At 36.6% G+C, this 18,285-nt stretch overlaps 1 long non-coding RNA gene across 2 annotated transcripts; it reads right to left on the bottom strand.

Moving 5' to 3' along the window:
• Positions 1 to 2,885: 2,885 nt before the first annotated feature.
• On the bottom strand, positions 2,886 to 17,371 carry LOC118626073. Of its 2 annotated transcripts, XR_004958856.1 has the most exons (7): positions 16,471 to 17,371; positions 14,545 to 14,567; positions 9,703 to 9,753; positions 9,491 to 9,527; positions 5,983 to 6,089; positions 4,568 to 4,720; positions 2,886 to 3,230 (listed from the first exon to the last, which is right to left on the bottom strand). It is a non-coding gene; the product is annotated as an uncharacterized LOC118626073 (long non-coding RNA). The 2 variants fall into 2 exon arrangements; XR_004958857.1 differs by lacking the exons at positions 9,491 to 9,527; positions 9,703 to 9,753; positions 14,545 to 14,567; positions 16,471 to 17,371 and adding an exon at positions 7,324 to 8,075.
• Between the last annotated feature and the right edge of the window lie 914 nt (positions 17,372 to 18,285).

Here is an 18,285-nt window from a genome sequence, read left to right as displayed (position 1 = left end):
ATGCATAACAAATGGACACAGACAATAGTGTGGGAAAAGGTGGGAGGGGGGCGGGAGTGGGGAGGAGGGGGTCAATGGGGGAAAAATGTGGAACATCTGTAATACATTTTACATCCAACAATAAAGATTTGGAAAAAAAAAAAAAAAAAAAAAAAAAAAAAAGCAAAAAACCCAAATGTCCATCAACTGACAGAAATAAAATGTGGTATGTCCATGTAATAATTAAAAATATTACTCAGCCATAAAAAGGAAGTAACTGATACACATTACAACATGGATGAACCCCAAAAACATTGTATTAAGAAGTCAGTTACAGGAGTCCACATAATGTGATTCCATTTATATGAAATGTCCGGAAGAGGTAAATCCATAGAATCAAAAAGTAGTTTATTTGGTGCCAGAGACTTTGAGGGTGGTGGTGGTAGTGTATGGCGATGACTGTTAATAGGTACAGGGTTTCTTTTTTGACAAGATGAAATGTCCTGATTAAGACAGTGGTGATAGTTGCATGCTAAAACAAACAAACAAAAAAATCAAATTGTTCACTTTTAAGTAGTGAATTTTATATGAAATGCATTTCAATAACTTTTTTTAAAAGAGAAAAGAAATGCAGATTCTCAGGGTGACCCCCCAGACCTACCTAATGTAAAGTTGCATTCTAAGAAGATCCTCAGGTGATTCACATATACATTAAAGTTTGAGAAGCACTGATCTAGAAGAAATACGGTCAAAATTGTTTCTCCCATTAATTTCACTAGTCATAGAATAATTAACTTGATTTCACTAGGGTAGATTTTTCATCACAACTGCGTAAGATACACAATCAACCACTGTCACATTGATTTTATAACACCTTATTTTTCCCTTAAAAATTTGCAGTGTTAGAACTGGGTGGCACCTTCATCAAGCTTAAGAGCAAAGCCTTGGCATATATATATTTAACCCTCAATAGTATTAGGTATATAGTAGGTGTTCTTATTTTAATTAAACCAGTTTTGAAGGGGTAGCAATAACGTTTGTAAGGTGACCAAAGAAGATACACAACCAGGTAAGAAATGAGACCAGAAAACCACTCACTTCATAAAACAGTTTATTAAAGGCCAAAAGTATTTACAGAATATGACAACAGGGGATAGAGGTGCAGAAGCCTTAAAAAAACTACACATACAATAGGAAGCAAATTACCTACCTGAGGTTCTTCTCAGAGTAGTTTTTCTTTACTTCTGCAAAGAGTCTCTTCTATATTTTTTTAAAGAATCCTAAAAAAACTCTAAGCAGTCATATTTTCCCATGATTTAGCAGATAAAATGTACACATTCCAAAAAGAGGGGTGAACCAGAGGCACAATAGTTTCTGAATATAAAATACAACCACGAGCAGCTCTGCTTCTGTTCTGGTTCTTTAATTTCTGCATGTGCGTCCACTCTGCTGGGGATTAGGAGATGAATTATGGGAGGTCATCACGAAAAATGACTGTCTTAGTCAAAGAAAGGGAATTTTTAGTTTTCTAAAAGATTTATTTATTTTTAATCTGAGTTTTTGAAAGTTTCCTTTTTTAAAACTAGGCAAACTTTATTAAGAATTTGGGATGTTTACAGGTACTCATAGCCAGGTACGACATATAAGTATCACACCCAAATTAAGAGTGCAGGCTCTGCAGTCAAGGTGTCTTGATTCAAATACTGGTCCTAGACCATAGTTGTGCAAATCTAGGCAAGTTAAGTCCTCTGCCTCAATGACAACAAAATTGGGCTGTGATCACAGCACTTATAAGATAGTTATGAGGATTTTTAAAAAATGTGTGTAAAGAGCTTACAACAGTAGCTGGCATAAAGAAGTGTTTTGCAATTGTCTCTCATACACAAGTGCACACATGCAGAGGACCTTTCAAATAGAATTTGTCATATTCAGAGTGGACTTTTGATGGAGAAATGGAATTAGTCTCATTTTATTCCATTTTCATTCCCTAAACTAGAATTTCATCTGTATGCTAGTTCATCTTTGGATTCCAGGGCCTGGCACAATGTCTATTACCTAGTTATATAATAAACATAAAACAATTTAATCCTAGTAATTTAGAAATTATCTATAAAACCAATCGAGGTGGATGTTAATAGAGACCTATAAAACCCCATAATTTTACTCTTATTTAACTGTGAATAATGCAAATATAGTTTGGTAGAAACTTTGAAGCATTTTAAGTTTTTCTAGCCTTAGCCGTTTTTGCTCCAGTGGTTAGAGCGTCGGCCTGTGGACACAAGGATCTCGGGTTCAGTTCCTGGTCAAGGGCATGTATTTGCAGGTTCGATCCCTGACCCGTCAGGGTTCTGCAGGAGGCAACCAATCAATGTGTCTCTCTCACATTTATGTTTCTCCCTCCCCTCCCCCTCTATTTAAAAAAAAAAAATCAATGGAAAAATATCTTCCATTTAGGATCAACCAAAAAAAAAAAAGAAAGAAAGAAAAGAAAAAGGCTTTTTATAGATATAGTGAGGGTTAAAACTCAACTAAAATCATTTTTAAGCCCTGGCCAGTTTGGCTCAGCAGTTAGAGTATCAGCCCACAGACCAGAGTCCCGGGCTCGGTTCCCGCCAAGGGTACGTACATCAGTTGCGGTTTGTCCCCGGTCCCAGTTGGGTTGTGCGGGTTGCAACCAGTCGATGTGTGTCTCTCACATGGATGTCTCTCTCTCTCTTCCTCCCGCTCTATCTGAAGATAAATGCAAAAATGTCCTCAGGTGAGGATTAAAAAAAATAATTTTTAACAAAGGATCTGAACACAAACCAACAAAAACTGGCACTTTACACACTTCAATGCAAGTTCCAGCTTAACTTCTGAGTAGAGAAAAAGCTCCATGTTGGTTGAAATAACTCCACTTTCTCCACAATACTGAGAACCACACCTAATGAGGGCAAGACTTTTGAAGCTCAGAATAACAATACTGTCCATCTTTACCAAAATGAACAACTGGTTTTAATATACCTAAGAGTCTTCTTCAAAACAGACATCTCACTTACCTGAAATTTCCTAAAAACATTAAAGACAGATGTAAGGCTTAGCTGGTACTTTCCATGAACTCAGTTCTTTTCCTCTGACTGTAGTGAGTTGACACGACAAAGCAGGTTTAGGAATGCTAGAAATGAATTCCTACTTCCCCTTGCATTCTTCAGATTCATTTTCCCCAAAATTTCTGCATTGGTTGGCTTCCATTTCAGCATCAGTCACGAAATCTTGAAGGTCAGACACAGTAAACAGGGAAGGACATAAAATTAAGTGATATGGGTGTAGCTTTGAGTTTCACTTTAGTAGGGATGAGTCATACCTTAAAGTATGTGGAAATTGCATGTTCTTTCCTTAATGAAATTTAGCTCTTTGCTAAGCTAAAGGTATTCTTTTGCTATAGCCTAAAATTTTGTTTGTTCCTTTAATAAATGTTGAATGAAAAAAAGATGTAATTCCCATAAAAGCCAGACACAGGGTGATCAATTTAATATGAGTATGCATCCTTGATTTGTTTTGTAGTATAGTGTATAACAGAAAAAATAATTCTAATAAAGGAAATAAAATACAATGGCAAATTGTTTTAAGTGATTTTCTAATTTGCCAGTCAAATTTGAAATACCTATTACTTAAATCAGGAAAAAAGGAAGTGAACTTATCTGATTACCATTAGTACAAACTTTAAAAGATAGGGCTTACCCTGGCTGGGTGGCTCAGTTGGTGGGATTTTCAACCCATACTCCAAAAAGGTTGCAGGTTCAGTTCCCAGTCAGGGCACATACCTAGGTTGTGGGTTTGATCCCTGCTCAGGCTGCATTCGGGAGGCAACCAATCAATGTTTCTCTCCACCCAATCCCCTTTCTTTCTCTCTCAAAAACAAACAAACAAACAAACAAAAAAAACTATAAAAATATACCCTCGGTAAGGACTTAAAAAAAATAAAGAAAGCTTATTCCATTCAATTGCTTTCTTAGTTGTAGGAAATTAGTATTAAAATTAGCTTAGAGAGAAAAATATTGAATCATGAATTTAACCAGAAAATATCTTTTGTTAATCCTCACCTGAGGATATTTTTTCTATAGCTTTTTAGAGTGGAAGGGAGAAAGAAAGTGGGAGAGGGAGAGACACACACATTGGTTGCCTCTGGCATGTGCCCTGACCGCAGTTGGGGATCAAACCTGCAAGCCAGGTGCATGTCCTTGACTGAGAACCAAACCTGGGACCCTTTGGTGTGAGGGCCAACACTCTTAACCACTGACCCACAATGGCCAGGGCCAGGAAATTTCTTTACGCTTCTCAAAACTGTAAACGGAAAGCCAAAGCTTTCTATAGTTCAAATATTAGCAAACAAAATATTTGTTTCCTATTAATCATTAAATAAGTTTGTTGTACTCACACTGATACTTCAACCTCCTTTGACATCCAAAAGTGACAAAAACAGATCACTACTTTGAGAGTGGAAATAAGAGTAGCTAGATGAAGGGAACTCTGAGGTTGTGAAAACTTGCACTTTAGGGGAATGGGAGAGAAAGCCATCGGTACGCCATTAGAGTTTGAGCATTCTGACCATATCATCAGGCAGTTATCCTTGCTGAATGATGCTGGATTCCAAATAACACATTCTTCCTCAATGTACTCACTCCATCACTGGGCTCAGCAGTCCACACTGGAGACCATTTAAAAATGTGTACTTTGCAATAATCATTATCTATTTTAGCAGCTAGAAAGGCAAAACAAAAATTAGCGTATAAAACTACCTTTAGGGACCAGGGCAGAATACTACATAAATGATGAACATAATGTCTATAACCAATTTTTTTTAAGTATAATAAACACATCCAGTCCTGAAGAGTTTTTAAGGGAAAAAACAAAATCTTGCCATGGCCAGGCAGTTCAGCTGATTAGAGCATTGTCCTGACACACCACGGTTGGGGGTTCTATCCTCTGTCCAGGGCACGTACGAGATTCATCCAACAAATGCATAAATAAGGGGAACAATAAATCAATGTCTTTTTCCCTAAAACTAATCAATAAATTAAAAAATTGAAATCTCAAAATGTTTTTTTCAAAGTATGGTCAAAGTACCCTCTTTTTCTCTCCACAGCTTGTTTTTTTAGATTGACATTCCGTAGTGTAAGGAATACAAAATATAATTAGGTGTTCAGTAAACAGGAAGAAGAGCTAGTGACCATACTTATACTGCCCAATTAAATAAACATTAGACTAGATATGCACTCCATCCCAGAAAAACCCATGTATGAAAATCAGACACAGCAGCTGCTCCTAATGCCAGATTCTAATAGCAAAGGGCAAGAGGGACTTATGTTACCTACTCTATAAAGAAAAAAAAGCAAAATTCAGTTTAAGAAAGAAAAGGAATCACCATTTAGGATGACCTGAAACAAACAAAAAAACCTGAGAAATTAAGTAAAACTGAGACTGAGAACAAGTCCGGCTGGTGTGGCTCAGTGATTGAGCATCGACCCATGCATCAAGTGGTCGCCGGTTCGATTCCTGGCCAGGACACATGCCCAGATTGTGGGCCCGACTCCCAGTGGGGGGCATGCCAGAGGCAGCCAATAGATGTTCTCTCTCATCGATGTTTCTATCGGTGTCTCTCCCTTTCACTTCCTCTCTCTCTCTATAATCAATAAAGAAAAAAAAGAAAAAAATAAAAAGAAAAACATTGAAAAGACAAAATAGTTACGTTTATTTTCAAACTAAGACACTATATAAAGTTAATTAATGTGGCAAGAGCACTTGTTACCCTGGTATCTAGAAATTAGGCAAAAATAAGTGTCATAGGGTTGATATGCATTCTGGATTAGATTTGCTAAATTGAGACAGAAGTTGGCAACGTAGATATCTTGATTTGTAACATTTTGTTGTTTTAACAGCTAACCACAATTCATAAGTTTCAAGGTTTGTATTTTGAAGCTGATCATTCTCCAGTCTCTCATGAATTTTCATGGTAACTCTTACCTTCAAGGTCAGTTGACTCCTATACTTCTAAACACTTCTAATGTAGGCATTTCAAGTCCTCTACTATAATACACTTAATCACAGCTTCACTGACATTTCAACTGCCCCTATAGACTCAAAAATAGAGGGGAAATTCTGAGAAATGTATTCATTATACTTGCTTTATTACATCAGTTGGAGAGAATAACTTCAAAATCTGAATTATTTTTTGCTTCTTTCTATGCCCAGTTTATAAGAAGTTGACCACGGGACATGAGAAAAAGTGAAGGTCCTAACTAATTTTCATAGCTATTTTCATCATTAATTTGAAGTTAACTCTAAGAGTATCAACTATCCCATATATAATCTCTTATTTCAAAGTTAAATTGCTTTGAGCTATTCATGTATTCTTCTCTCATGGTGTAAAAATAACCAAAGAACATCATGAGTTATGTCCTCATGATAACATATTCCTCTGGCCTACAAATTTAAAGTGTTTGCATGGTTCTTTAAAGTATAACTTCAGCCCTGGCCGGTTTGGCTCAGCGGTTAGAGCGTCGGCCTGAGGTCCAGAGAGACCTGGGTTCAGTTCCTGCTAAGGGCACGTACCTCGGTTGCAATTTGTCCCAGGCCCTGGTTGGGTCGTGTGGGTGGCAGCCACTCAATGTGACCCTTTCACGTCAATGTTTCTCTCTCTCTCCCTCCCACTCTATCTGAACAAAATATCAAAAAATGTCCTCGGGTGAGGATTAAAATGTATATATATGTATATATATGTATATATATATATATATATATATCTTCAAACATATGACTGTAACATTACTGTTTTATTTAATCCAATATTCAGTCCCTGAGGTGGGCTCAATAATCCATCTTTTAAAAAAAATTGCACTTGACTCAAATATTTTGAGTGCAGCTGCCTGGCTTTGTCCCAATACTTCTGCTCAGTTCTCAATTTAGGCACAAAGCCCAAAGTAAAACTGAACCTGTATTAACACTGAGGCAAAATGGTCACCAACTTTAAAGAGGTACTCTCTCCCAATTTTGTGATGCTATGGACATAGTAGTAAACGAAGGGTCAGGTGTAAACTGTGTCCACAAAATTTGAGATTTCTGCAGCCTCAGCTCACGCAAATGCATTTAAAGATTATAATAAAATGTTAGGATTGTTTTAGTTGTGGAATGTATATGAGAATAAAGAGCCAGGAAACAAAAATGTCTTGAACATAATTCCATTTTTTTCCCCCTACATATATTTTCATGACAACCTAAAAGCCATTAAAATGCCCTTCATGAAGCCTTACTCTATCCATTGGCTGATGATGGTGAAGGTGATCAGACTCAAGATTATTTACAAACTTTTTTTTCTTTGAAGATGCCGTTGCTCTTGGACTGAATGCCATTAGAGCCATTGCTGCCACCTGGATACAGAGAATCTGCTGTAAATTTGGATCTCCGGGCTGGCTTCCCGTTCTTCCCCAACTCCATGCTTAAGAAATGAAACACTCATTTCATGTTAGTTGTAAGTGAGCCCACACAGAAAACAAATCACACTGCAAATTACTTAATATTTATTTATATCATTTCTTACTTTCCTAATGCTGACCTCACTCCATTCCCTGCAACCTCTTCTCTATTTTCTTTCTTTGAGAAAAATACCTTCCCTGTATTATTGTCTTCTCCCAATATCTGCACTCACATTCTTAGAAAAAGACATTGAGCTAAGCTCCTGGAATTTGGGGGAAAAAATCAGTGTTGAAACTAAATGCAGATCTGTAGTAAAACTAAACATTACTTTTCATATAAAGTATCGCCTAAAGGGTCATATTAAAGAAACCGCAGTTGATTTAATTAGCACCCTCCCTTCCTCTCTTCTTCTTTTTGTCTCCAAGAGTGAACCTTAGAAACCATGCACACTGGCAGACTGTCAGGGACAGGGTGAGTAGAATCCTCTTAGGTAGATGTGGCAGTGACAGAAGCTGCTTCAGTTCATGACCCAATGGAGATCAACTTCTAACCCAAGCGTCAAAGAAAAATCCCAAATGTATCAATTTTTTTCATTATTAAATTCTTCAGTGGACTAAATGGTTCTACCTGATAACCTGGGTGAATTACCAATCTGATCTTGGCTAAATTAGTTTACTATAAATGAAATGTAAAAGTAGAATATTTTTTACATATTCTTTTTCTAAATCTTTTCTAGATTGCCATCTGAGCCTATTCTTAAAGATTTGACTAGCAAGACAAAGTAAAAAAGAGAATATATATTATGTATATACAGAAACTTGTGTTCTCATTTACTTTATAGAAGAAAAGTATTTTTCAATAATTCACTACGAACTTGCACTCCAAGTAAATGGGAGCTGAAGCAAACATTAACTCCAATTAAAAAACATCGCAGAAATCTAGTTTTCAAAGAATGTGTTAACATTTTTGGAATCACTAAATTAACTTTAAAAATTAAAAATGTGCCCTGGCTCGTGTGGCTCAATGGTTAGAGTGTCAGCCCAAGCACCAAAGGGTTGCAGGTTCTATTTCTGGTCAAGGGCATGTACCTGAGTTGCAGGTTCAAGCCCCAGCCCTGCTCAGGATATGTGCAGGAGACACCAATCGACGTGTCTCTCACATAAATGTTTCTTTCTCTCTTTTTCCCTCCTTTCCCCTCTCCTCTATTAAAAAAAAAAAAAAAATCAATAGAAAAAATATCTTCAGGTGAGGATTAACAAACATAAAAGTGAGTGCCATATCTTGTTTCGTTATTAAAATAAAGAATTTTTTAAAGCAACTTTTTAAAAAATAAGTTTTTATTGATTTTCTAAAGGGGAAGAGGGAGAAACATTAATGAAATAAAGAGACATCAATTGGCTGCCTCCTGCATGCCCTCTACTGGGAATCAAGCCTGTAACCTTAGCATGTGCCCTGACTGGTAATCAAACCAGGACCTCTCAGTCCATGGGATGATGATCAAACAACACTGGCTGGGCTAAAGTAGCTTTATGACACAAATAAAGGAATACGTCACTTCCAAAGTTTTCTGGTCTACAAGTTCCAGTCATAGAAAACAACTTATAAGGACATGCAGTACTTAACTTGGCACATGGGGCTCAGATATGTGACAGACATAAAATGGAGGTTCATATCCAGTGATGATAAGAAAATATTTGGGACAAAGCAGCGGTAAGGCCTCATTCTGATAAATCTAAAATGTGTTTTAGATTAGTATTTGTTATTCACTTTACAATTAAGTAATTGGAACCCTACACAAAATTTCACACACAAGGGAAATACTTTCAAGTCCTCAGTATTTCCTATATAACACAGAACCATCTTTTCTGACCTTAAGGATTAAGAGAATTAATACTATGTTTGTAAAATTAAATAGAATCAAAATATTCATAATTGTTGTTGCAAAACCTTTATCACTTAACTTGTTTTGTAAATAATTTTCAGAGTGACTATGTCAAGTATGAAACTAAAGATTTCATAACCCTACTGTTAGAAAATTTTCCGTATTATATTTGTTTACCTATGTCCTTCTTCAAGTCTGAGTGCTCCAATACATGCTAGTGAAAAAAAAAATCAAAATTAGCATTAACACAAGGATTTTTAGTTAATACTGCAAAAGGAATCACCAGGGGGAAAAGGCCAGAATTAAAAAGAAACAAAAAAACCCACCTCTCAAATATGTGACTAAATGAGAAATCCTTGAGACATACAAAATCAAACTGTATTACTTACCAAACCTCTACACCCTCTGCTGATAAATATCCAGAAAAATATGTGGGAAATCTAAAATACATTGTAAACAGGCAGAGAAAACACTTTAATAACCTTCCCCCTAAATAACATAATTTAAAATAAAATTTTGACAAGACAGGTCAATGAATTATAATTATTTTGACATCTTTTATAAAATTTTTGAACTTATGAATAAATCTCCAGTTTTCTGCTAAGGATATGGAAATCCTTTGAAAAGGAATAGTCAAAAAAGAAAGAAAAACTTAAGTATGGGAAAAGAAATCCAACACAGAACATGGCATAGAGGGAAGTTGAAAGGAGGAGAGGGAGAGAAACCACAAAAATTGAAACAAAACAAAAACCCTTTTTCTACAATACCCTGGGGCTCTATCCTGCATCTCAGTGTCTTCCTCTGTACAATGAAGTTGCACTTTAAAAAGCACTCAAATAGTAAACACTTAAGCTATCAGCATTAAACACAGAGCACATATTCATTTAAATATTTTTTTTATTATTGGCTATTTTTATTTTCACGAGGGCAAAAGCAGGGATTTTTTTGATGGGCAAGCTCAATGGCTGGAATTTTAATCCAGACTATGACATTACATCTAATGTTACTTTCAGAACAGCTTCAGGTAAATTCTTTGAAATGCTGTCTTCACATAGAAGTAACTGACCCAAATTCAAGGTAGCACTTCTTTTCTTGACTGGAATATTACTATTAATATTAGAAAGAGATGGAAGGCAGTATGCTCTTATATATAGGGTGGGGCAAAAGTAGGCTTATGGTTGTTTGTATGGAAAGCAATACAATAAATAAGAATGAACTCTTGTCTTGCATACTCACAACTGTAAACCTACTTTTGTCTCACCCTGCATCAAGTGCGTCTGCATGCTAAATGAAGGGTGACTTGAATATGCATCTACGATGCTAAGGGCAGGGCAATAGAAGCATACAACAGCAAATTAAATATACAAATTTAAACATTATTTAAAAATAAACCTGTCCTTTCTAGCTTGTAATGAAAAACTCCCCACAATAAGTCTAACCTAAGAAAATGTTTTGTCTCTAGCTCTAAAAAGCTAAATATTCCTAGAGAAAGAAAAAAATGAAGAAAAGTTCTTAGTTTTAATATGTTTCTTCACAAACTATCTATACAACCTGTCACTCAAACCTCTCTAGGTGTTTTTCCATTGGTAAAATAGGACCACTACTACTTAAGGGGTTAGTGTGACTATTAAAGAGAATATAAAACACCTAGCTTCATGTGTCTGACACACAGTAGAAACTCAATACTTGAGAGCTATTCCTTGACTAATGTGTGGTGGGTAGGGGGGTTGGACTACATTGAGTCAAAGGTCAAAATATCAAGCCTTTTGCCCTTGTCAATGCGGCTCAGTTGGTTGGGCGTCATCATGTGCACCGAAAGATTGCCGGTTCGATTCCAGGTTGCAGGCTTTATCGCCAGTAGGGGGGCATGCAGGAGGCAGCCAATCGATGTTTCTCTCTCCCCTTAAAAAAATAATAAAGTCTTGCCCGGGCCGGTTTGGCTCAGTGGTTAGAGCACCGGCCTGCGGTCTGGAGAGACCCGGGTTCGGTTCCCGCTAAGGGCATGTACTTCGGTTGCGGTTTGTCCCCGGCCCTGGTTGGGTTGTGTGAGTGGCGACCACTCGATGTGTCCCTTTCACATCGATGTTTCTCTCTCTCTCCCTCCCACTCTATCTGAACAAAATATCGAAAAATGTCCTCGGGTGAGGATAAAAAAAAAAAAAATAATAATAATAATAATAAAGTCTTCAAAAAATTATCAAGAAGCCCTTCTTTTGTACTTTAATTTCCCCTGGAAGAGAAAGCTAGAGCGCTGAATTCATAAGGCAGATCTAACAGACTTAGTCTAAGGGAATTTACCACCATGATTACAGTAAAAGAACTCTTTAAATAATTTCACCAATATGAATATGGACATACCTATACAGTAATATGGACAGACATACATTAAACATTTTAGTGCCTTTGCTTTCAGAAAATATTACAACATGTATCCACCTGTGCAATTTTTAGGCTGGGACTGGCCAAGTTGGTTGTTTTTGTTTGGTCTGTGCACTTTTGTGAAGTGGGCTTTTAATAACTGTGAAATGAGAGATTACTCTCAATAGTCAAAAGCAGAGAATCTTCTGAAGTTCCCTTTGAGTCACTAGATGCAGCCTCAAAATCTGATACTCATATCCAAATGACTAATTCAGACTCTCCTGCATTTTCTTACAGATTTTATTAGCCACAGCATCTAAATACACTTCAGTACAATTTTGTTGTTGAATTGCCTCTTAAAAGTGATTCCAAATACACCTTGAAGTGGGCCAGATTAAAGTCTAGAAATCATTTTGCATATGGAAATTTTACCATACATACATTCCTGTTACTTCATGTCACATTCCAATCATGTCTCTTAGGAAAATATAATCTTCCAAAGTTAACTGTTAGGAAGTAATGGGTTAAAGCTAGGTGGATAAAGGCAGCATAACTTTTGAAAGCCTACCAGTTAAGGTTTAAATACAATCACAGTCAGACTAAAAAAGAAAGAAAAGGTTTGGAAGAGAAATGCCAGGCAAATATATGAAGTCTCAAATTTCAAGAATGTGAATTTGACATCAAGATCCAATTAAGAGCCCTGGCGGGTTAGGCTCAGCAGTCGGCCTGCGGTCCGGAGAGATCCGTGTTCGGTTCCCAATAGGGGCATGTGCATTGGTTGTGGTTTGTCCCCGGCCCTGGTTGGGTCGTGCGGGTGACAACCACTTAATGTGTCCCTTTCACATCGACGTTTCTCTCTCTCTCTCTCTCTTCCTCTCTCTCCCTCCCACTCTGTCTGAACAAAAAAATGAAAAAAATGTCCTCAGGTGAGGATAAAAAAAAGACACAGTTAAGAGCCCGGCTGGTGTGGCTCAGTGGATGAGCATCCACCCATGCACCAAGGGGTTGCCGAATCGATTCCTGGTCAGGGCACATGCACAGGTTGTGGGCCAAATCCCGTGTGTGGGGCATGCAGGGGGCAGCCAATCTATGTTCTCTCTCATTGATGTTTCTCTCTCTCCTTTCCTCTCTAAAATCAGTGAAGAAAATAATATTTTTAAAAAAATAGTAAGAATGTTTGTGTCTGTGTGATTATTATTATGGCAGTGTGTAGGACAAATATAGTTGAAGAGATCAGGTAGGAAACTTGGAAGTGAGTTGCAATAATGTGGGAGTTGACTTGCAAGGCACACAGCACTGCTGCCTAACCTGTAAATCTTAGATTGGGGGATACATCAAGCAAGCTAAATGTGAATTTGCTCCCTTAATAGAACATTAGTTTCATAAGTAGAGAAGACTATCTTATTCCTACACTGCTATAATTTCAATACCTAGAACATTATCTAGCATAAAGGTGGCTAAAAATTGTCCAAATCTGAATATAAATGCTGTTGTAATAAAATATAATTCACTTAAAAAGTATTGAACTTCTTAAATCTTTCAATTTAAGTTTTCCAATCAATTGAAGTACTAAAGGACAGCTGTTCCACACTGGTTCCAAGTCATTCTCCAAAAAGATTATGAAATGCTACCCTAAAATAGATTAATAACTAGAGAAATTAAGGAAAGGACATCACAGAAGAATTATATGACCTGATTAACAGAAAATCCAACAGAAATATTAAGACTGAAACCTGCAGGATCAAGAGATGCTCCCAAAACACCTAATTCTTTCATAGCTGTGTCTGTAAGGTTTTGTTCCTTTTGCCAGATGTTCCCCCATGTACTCCCAGTGCCAGGAATACACGTACGCACTTAAGGTTTGTTAACAGAACATGTGCTGGTAACTGTTTCCCAGCATTATCAAGTTTCATGTGATCTGAAGGCACACGAGATTAGAGAACAAAAGATTAGAGTCAGAGATATGAGTTGGGAGGATATAAAATCCAGTAACCCTAACAGTAGTTGGAATTCCTAGAGAGAGACAGAAGACTTGAGGGAGGATTACATGGGACAAGGAAATATACAGAACTGTGAATCAAACAGAGCCAAGAAAGCTAGATGTTTTGAAGGTTTACTCAATTGTGTCAAAAATAACAAAAAGATCAAAGACAATAATCAGGAGGGAAAAACGCAGTACAGATGACCTGAAGATCATTGTTGCCATTAGCACACTTGCTTTGATTGGACAACAATTAAAATGCTCTACAATGAAGAAATGCCCTAGGCAGAAAACAGCTACATGGAACCCCAATGCAACCAAGGACCCCTCGGCATGTCAGATGTCTGTATGAAATTCTGAAATTGGTATTGGTGCTTAAGTATAACTAGAACCTACCTGACTTTGATTAATACCTTCCAGGCTGTTAGTTAAGGCCCAGTTCTGATATTGTTCAATTGTTTATTCACCAGCCACACATGTGTGTACGTGCCAAGTGCTCCCTGAGTTATCAGGCAATCAATACGCCACTCAAGTTTGTTTATGCACACTTTATGTTTCTTTAAGAATCAAGGTGAGTGAAAAACTATCAGGAAATAAGTTCTGGTTCTGCTCTATCTTCCTTCTATGACCCTAGCCTAGGTAAATCATGTGAGTAATGAAGTTAAATGGAAACAGTTAACAATCCACTTCCAAAATATATGCAAAGACAATAACTAAGAGTAATCATAAACGTGTAAAAAAAAAAAGTAAATCAACACTATACAAAACCATGGTTATGCACGCACCCAGCATACTTCATGACCTTCCATTAGCCACTTCAAAGACATAAAGCTAGGAAAGGTAAAAAGCAGAGCAACTAAGAAGTGTTTACAAAAAATATAGTGGCTTTTACCTTTGGAGAATAAGAACTCCAACCTGGAAAGAAAATTAGATGTAAAATCGAATTCCATGTCAAAATCAATGGTTGCAGGTAAAATACCACAGCCTGGCTCCATTTTATTAAAAGTTATTTCAAACAAATGCCAAAACACTCTAACTAGGAGATGTTCTAAAACTGGTAAAAGAAAACCTCAAATCACAACGTGTGCAGTAAGCTAGTGACAAATATTAAAAGTACCAAAAAAAAAGGAGTAATCTGAAAAACTGTAAACAGATTTAAGAGCATTGTTTAGTTAACTAAGCTACACTGAGAGCACACTTCCATACAAAAGGGAAGTCTGAGCTATTCAGAGGCTATCGTTAATCCTATTATCACGACAGAAAATAATCCTTCGCCCTGGCCAGTTTGACTCAGCGGTTAGAGTGTCGGCCTGCGGTACAGAGAGACCCGGGTTCGGTTCCCTCTAAGGGCATGTACCTCGGTTGCAGTTTGTCCCCGGCCCTGGTTGGTCGTGCAGGTGGCAGCCACTCGATGTGTCCCTTCACAACGATGTTTCTTTCTCTCTCTCTTCCTCTCTCTCCCTCCTGCTCTATCTGAACAAAAAATGGAAAAATGTCCTCAGGTGAGGATAAAAAAAACACACACACACACACAAAAACAGAAAATAATCCTTCTGCTCTTATTTCTGTAAAACTAGTCCTTGGCCACACCCATAGTTCTAAGCTCTGGAAACCACTAGTCTAACCAGCCAGTTAGTAGTATCCCAGTTATGCAGTATTTCAAAGTCTAATGTCATGTACTAAATAAGACTGCATAGAGCAAGTAAAATCCAGACAGTAGTACACAGACGGTGGTTAAATATGAGCTGATATCACATTGATCTGGGTTCAATATCAGATTTGCCACTTCTAGTTAGGCCTTAGACCAAAGTATCTTTTATCTTGGTTCCTACATTTACACTTACTTCATAGAGTTAGTAAGTTTAAATAACTTAAGGTAACAACATCCCATAGAAAATACTCAGTATCAGCTCTCTCATCAAATGTTTTTGACTGAAATGAAAACCAGTTCAACGTTATTAACCTTAGTTCTCTCTTGCTGACTAAAAATTCCAGCTGGCGGTTATAGGCCTTAAAACTTAGAAAGGCAGACTGCCTGCCACATGCAGTGCCTCACTTGGCTGTGTCTGGAGTCTTGGAAGCTTGACTACCCTATGTTCTCCTACAAATAGACCCCGAGAGCTTGTTTGGAGGTTCCATCAGAGGAGCACAGTTACTCATATATACCCTTGATCGAAGACCGGTCCTCTCCTCTGGGGAAGGTCATTGGGAAGGACACACATGGATTGGTGAGGAAGAGACACTCGCTTAGCCAGCCAGATCAGCCAAACCAACCCTGGTGATCAATGGGATGACAGATGTGGCAGCCAGATAGCCCTCACATCCTAATCTTTTAAAAAAGAAAATGTTTATGGATAAATAATACAGATGGAGAGGTGAAAGGTTAGTCATTGGTTCAAAAAATGTATTCTTGTGAGACATGTAGTCCTGGAAATTTTTTAAAGAGCTATTATCATCTATCTTTACTTTCTAAATCACACCAGCAGCCACTCCTATCAAACACATTAACACCAATGATATTGCTGACAAAAAATGTAATTATCAAACACTAACCAGTTTTGTGAGACATAACAGAGTATGAAATACCCTGGACTCATAAGGAATCTTTATGAGGTAGTACAGGGAATAGAAAAATAAAATTGTTTAGTAAATCTATTCCATTTGAATAAAGCAACATCTGTATGTCACACTTTATGTATGTCAGGGTGGGAACAACTGTTTCAAAGAACTGCTCATTAACCCAACCTTAACCAGGGATTTCTTACCTGAAGGCTTACAGTTTTTTGTAATGAGAAAATAGATAAAAATTTAAACCTACCTTCACATTTGATTTTTCAGATTCATACAGTTCATCCAACTTTATTTTCTTTAATTAAAATTTGAACTGCATAGGTAAAAATTATTAAAATTGTTACTTAATATCTATCTCCCTCCTTCCAATGGACACTAAACTTTAGTGAAAAAATTCATGATATATATTTTACAAACTCTTGCTCTCTAGAAGTAATCTAAATCATACATATTAGTCATGTATTCTGATTAGAAACCAAGTATTTTATTAAGAGCCAAAACACCTTTCAAACTTCCAATAGTGTTTCTGGAAGTTGGTTTCGATGCTTATCATTACTACTTATAAATCTATTATTGCCTCCTGGAATTTTCTGTAAATTCTGAGGATAATTATGATGACTTACTAATTTTGTATTCCTAACTCCTGAAAAATAAATCACTCCATGGTTTTGAAATTAATAAATGACATATCAATTCTTGGTGTTAGGTACTGACTAGACTTAACCTTTTCAATAAATAGTTTACTTGTAGGTATCTAAATATGGTCAATGATGTACAAGATCAATCCTTTTAATGATACCACTCCCTAAGCATTAACAGGTTGACTGAGATGTTACTGTACTTTCTGAAAAGAACATAGTTAATTACCTTTATAATACTTCTAAAGGACAAAATCCAAGATGAAAATTTTTGGTAATTCCTACTATCATATTGAAAGCTCACACTGTGGAGAAATAAACTAGCAATTGTCATAAACATTTATCATTACTTTGACTCATTTTCCATATTAAAATATAGACGATAAAAGTTATACAAATATTACTTTTAAAAGCAATAATTGTGACTTCTTAGAAAGTATTGGCTAATTTTATTAATGTAATATTTCACATTAATAATTTCCATCTGACAAATACGTAGTCTACGCTGAACAAAACCTTTTGAAAATTTTATTAAGGAGAGCTAGTATTCTTAGAGACAGATCAACCAATCAACTATAGACTCAAAGAAATGACTTGAGAGCTTAGGCATGGTAAATAAGCCGTCAGCTCCTCCCTAACGCAGTGTCACATTATTTTCACGGTGACCTTAAATTCAGGACTGGTGAGTACTAAGAATCCCCGATTCTATTTTGAAATACCCATTACTTTAAGCAATGAACCAAATTACATAGAATTCTAAAAGCAAGACAGTCCAGTCTTTAAGAAATAAGCTTTTAACAAAAACACTGATGTTTGTTGACTTATATATTTTTTACTGTATAGCTCAGATTTTCATGAAATAGAACAGCAGAAAATACCCTAAATAATCTAAAGCATAATTTTATTTTTAAAAAATGCCTTAAGACCACCTTTCTTTCTGTTTCAAGAAAGATAACATCTTATGTAAAGAGTGCATGAGTAGGCTCTCCACACCACCAAGTTTGGGGCTGAGCATACTGGCTCTTTATGTGTAATTCTGCATCTTGCGCGTGTGTGCATGCACACGCTCGTGTGCCCACGCGCGCACACACACACACACTAACACACTTAGGTCTCATAAGTGAAGCCCTTTTAACAAACTCTTTCACTATATCCTTGAAACATGTAGAAGGGCTGAAATCAAACATTAAGTGATGGAGATGGCTTAAACCAACACTTTAAAAAGGCTTAAACACTAATATAGACAAAACTCAGAAAATGAAAATAAATTTGGGTTTTGTGAATAAAATATATGGAAGTAAAATTTTAAATTTTTAAGTCACTTGTAAAGTGGCACTTCTTTCCAAATCAAGTATAGGCTTACCTAGGTAAAAAATGGCTGTCTTAAAAGATCAAAATCCAATGATATTTGGGCCTATATTTTC

The sequence above is a fragment of the Molossus molossus genome, unplaced genomic scaffold, assembly GCF_014108415.1.
Source record: "Molossus molossus isolate mMolMol1 unplaced genomic scaffold, mMolMol1.p scaffold_m16_p_12, whole genome shotgun sequence".
In the NCBI taxonomy this organism is placed as follows: Eukaryota; Metazoa; Chordata; class Mammalia; order Chiroptera; family Molossidae; genus Molossus; species Molossus molossus.
The sequence above is the reverse complement of the archived record's forward strand: the minus strand, read 5'-3'. Positions and strand labels throughout refer to the sequence as shown.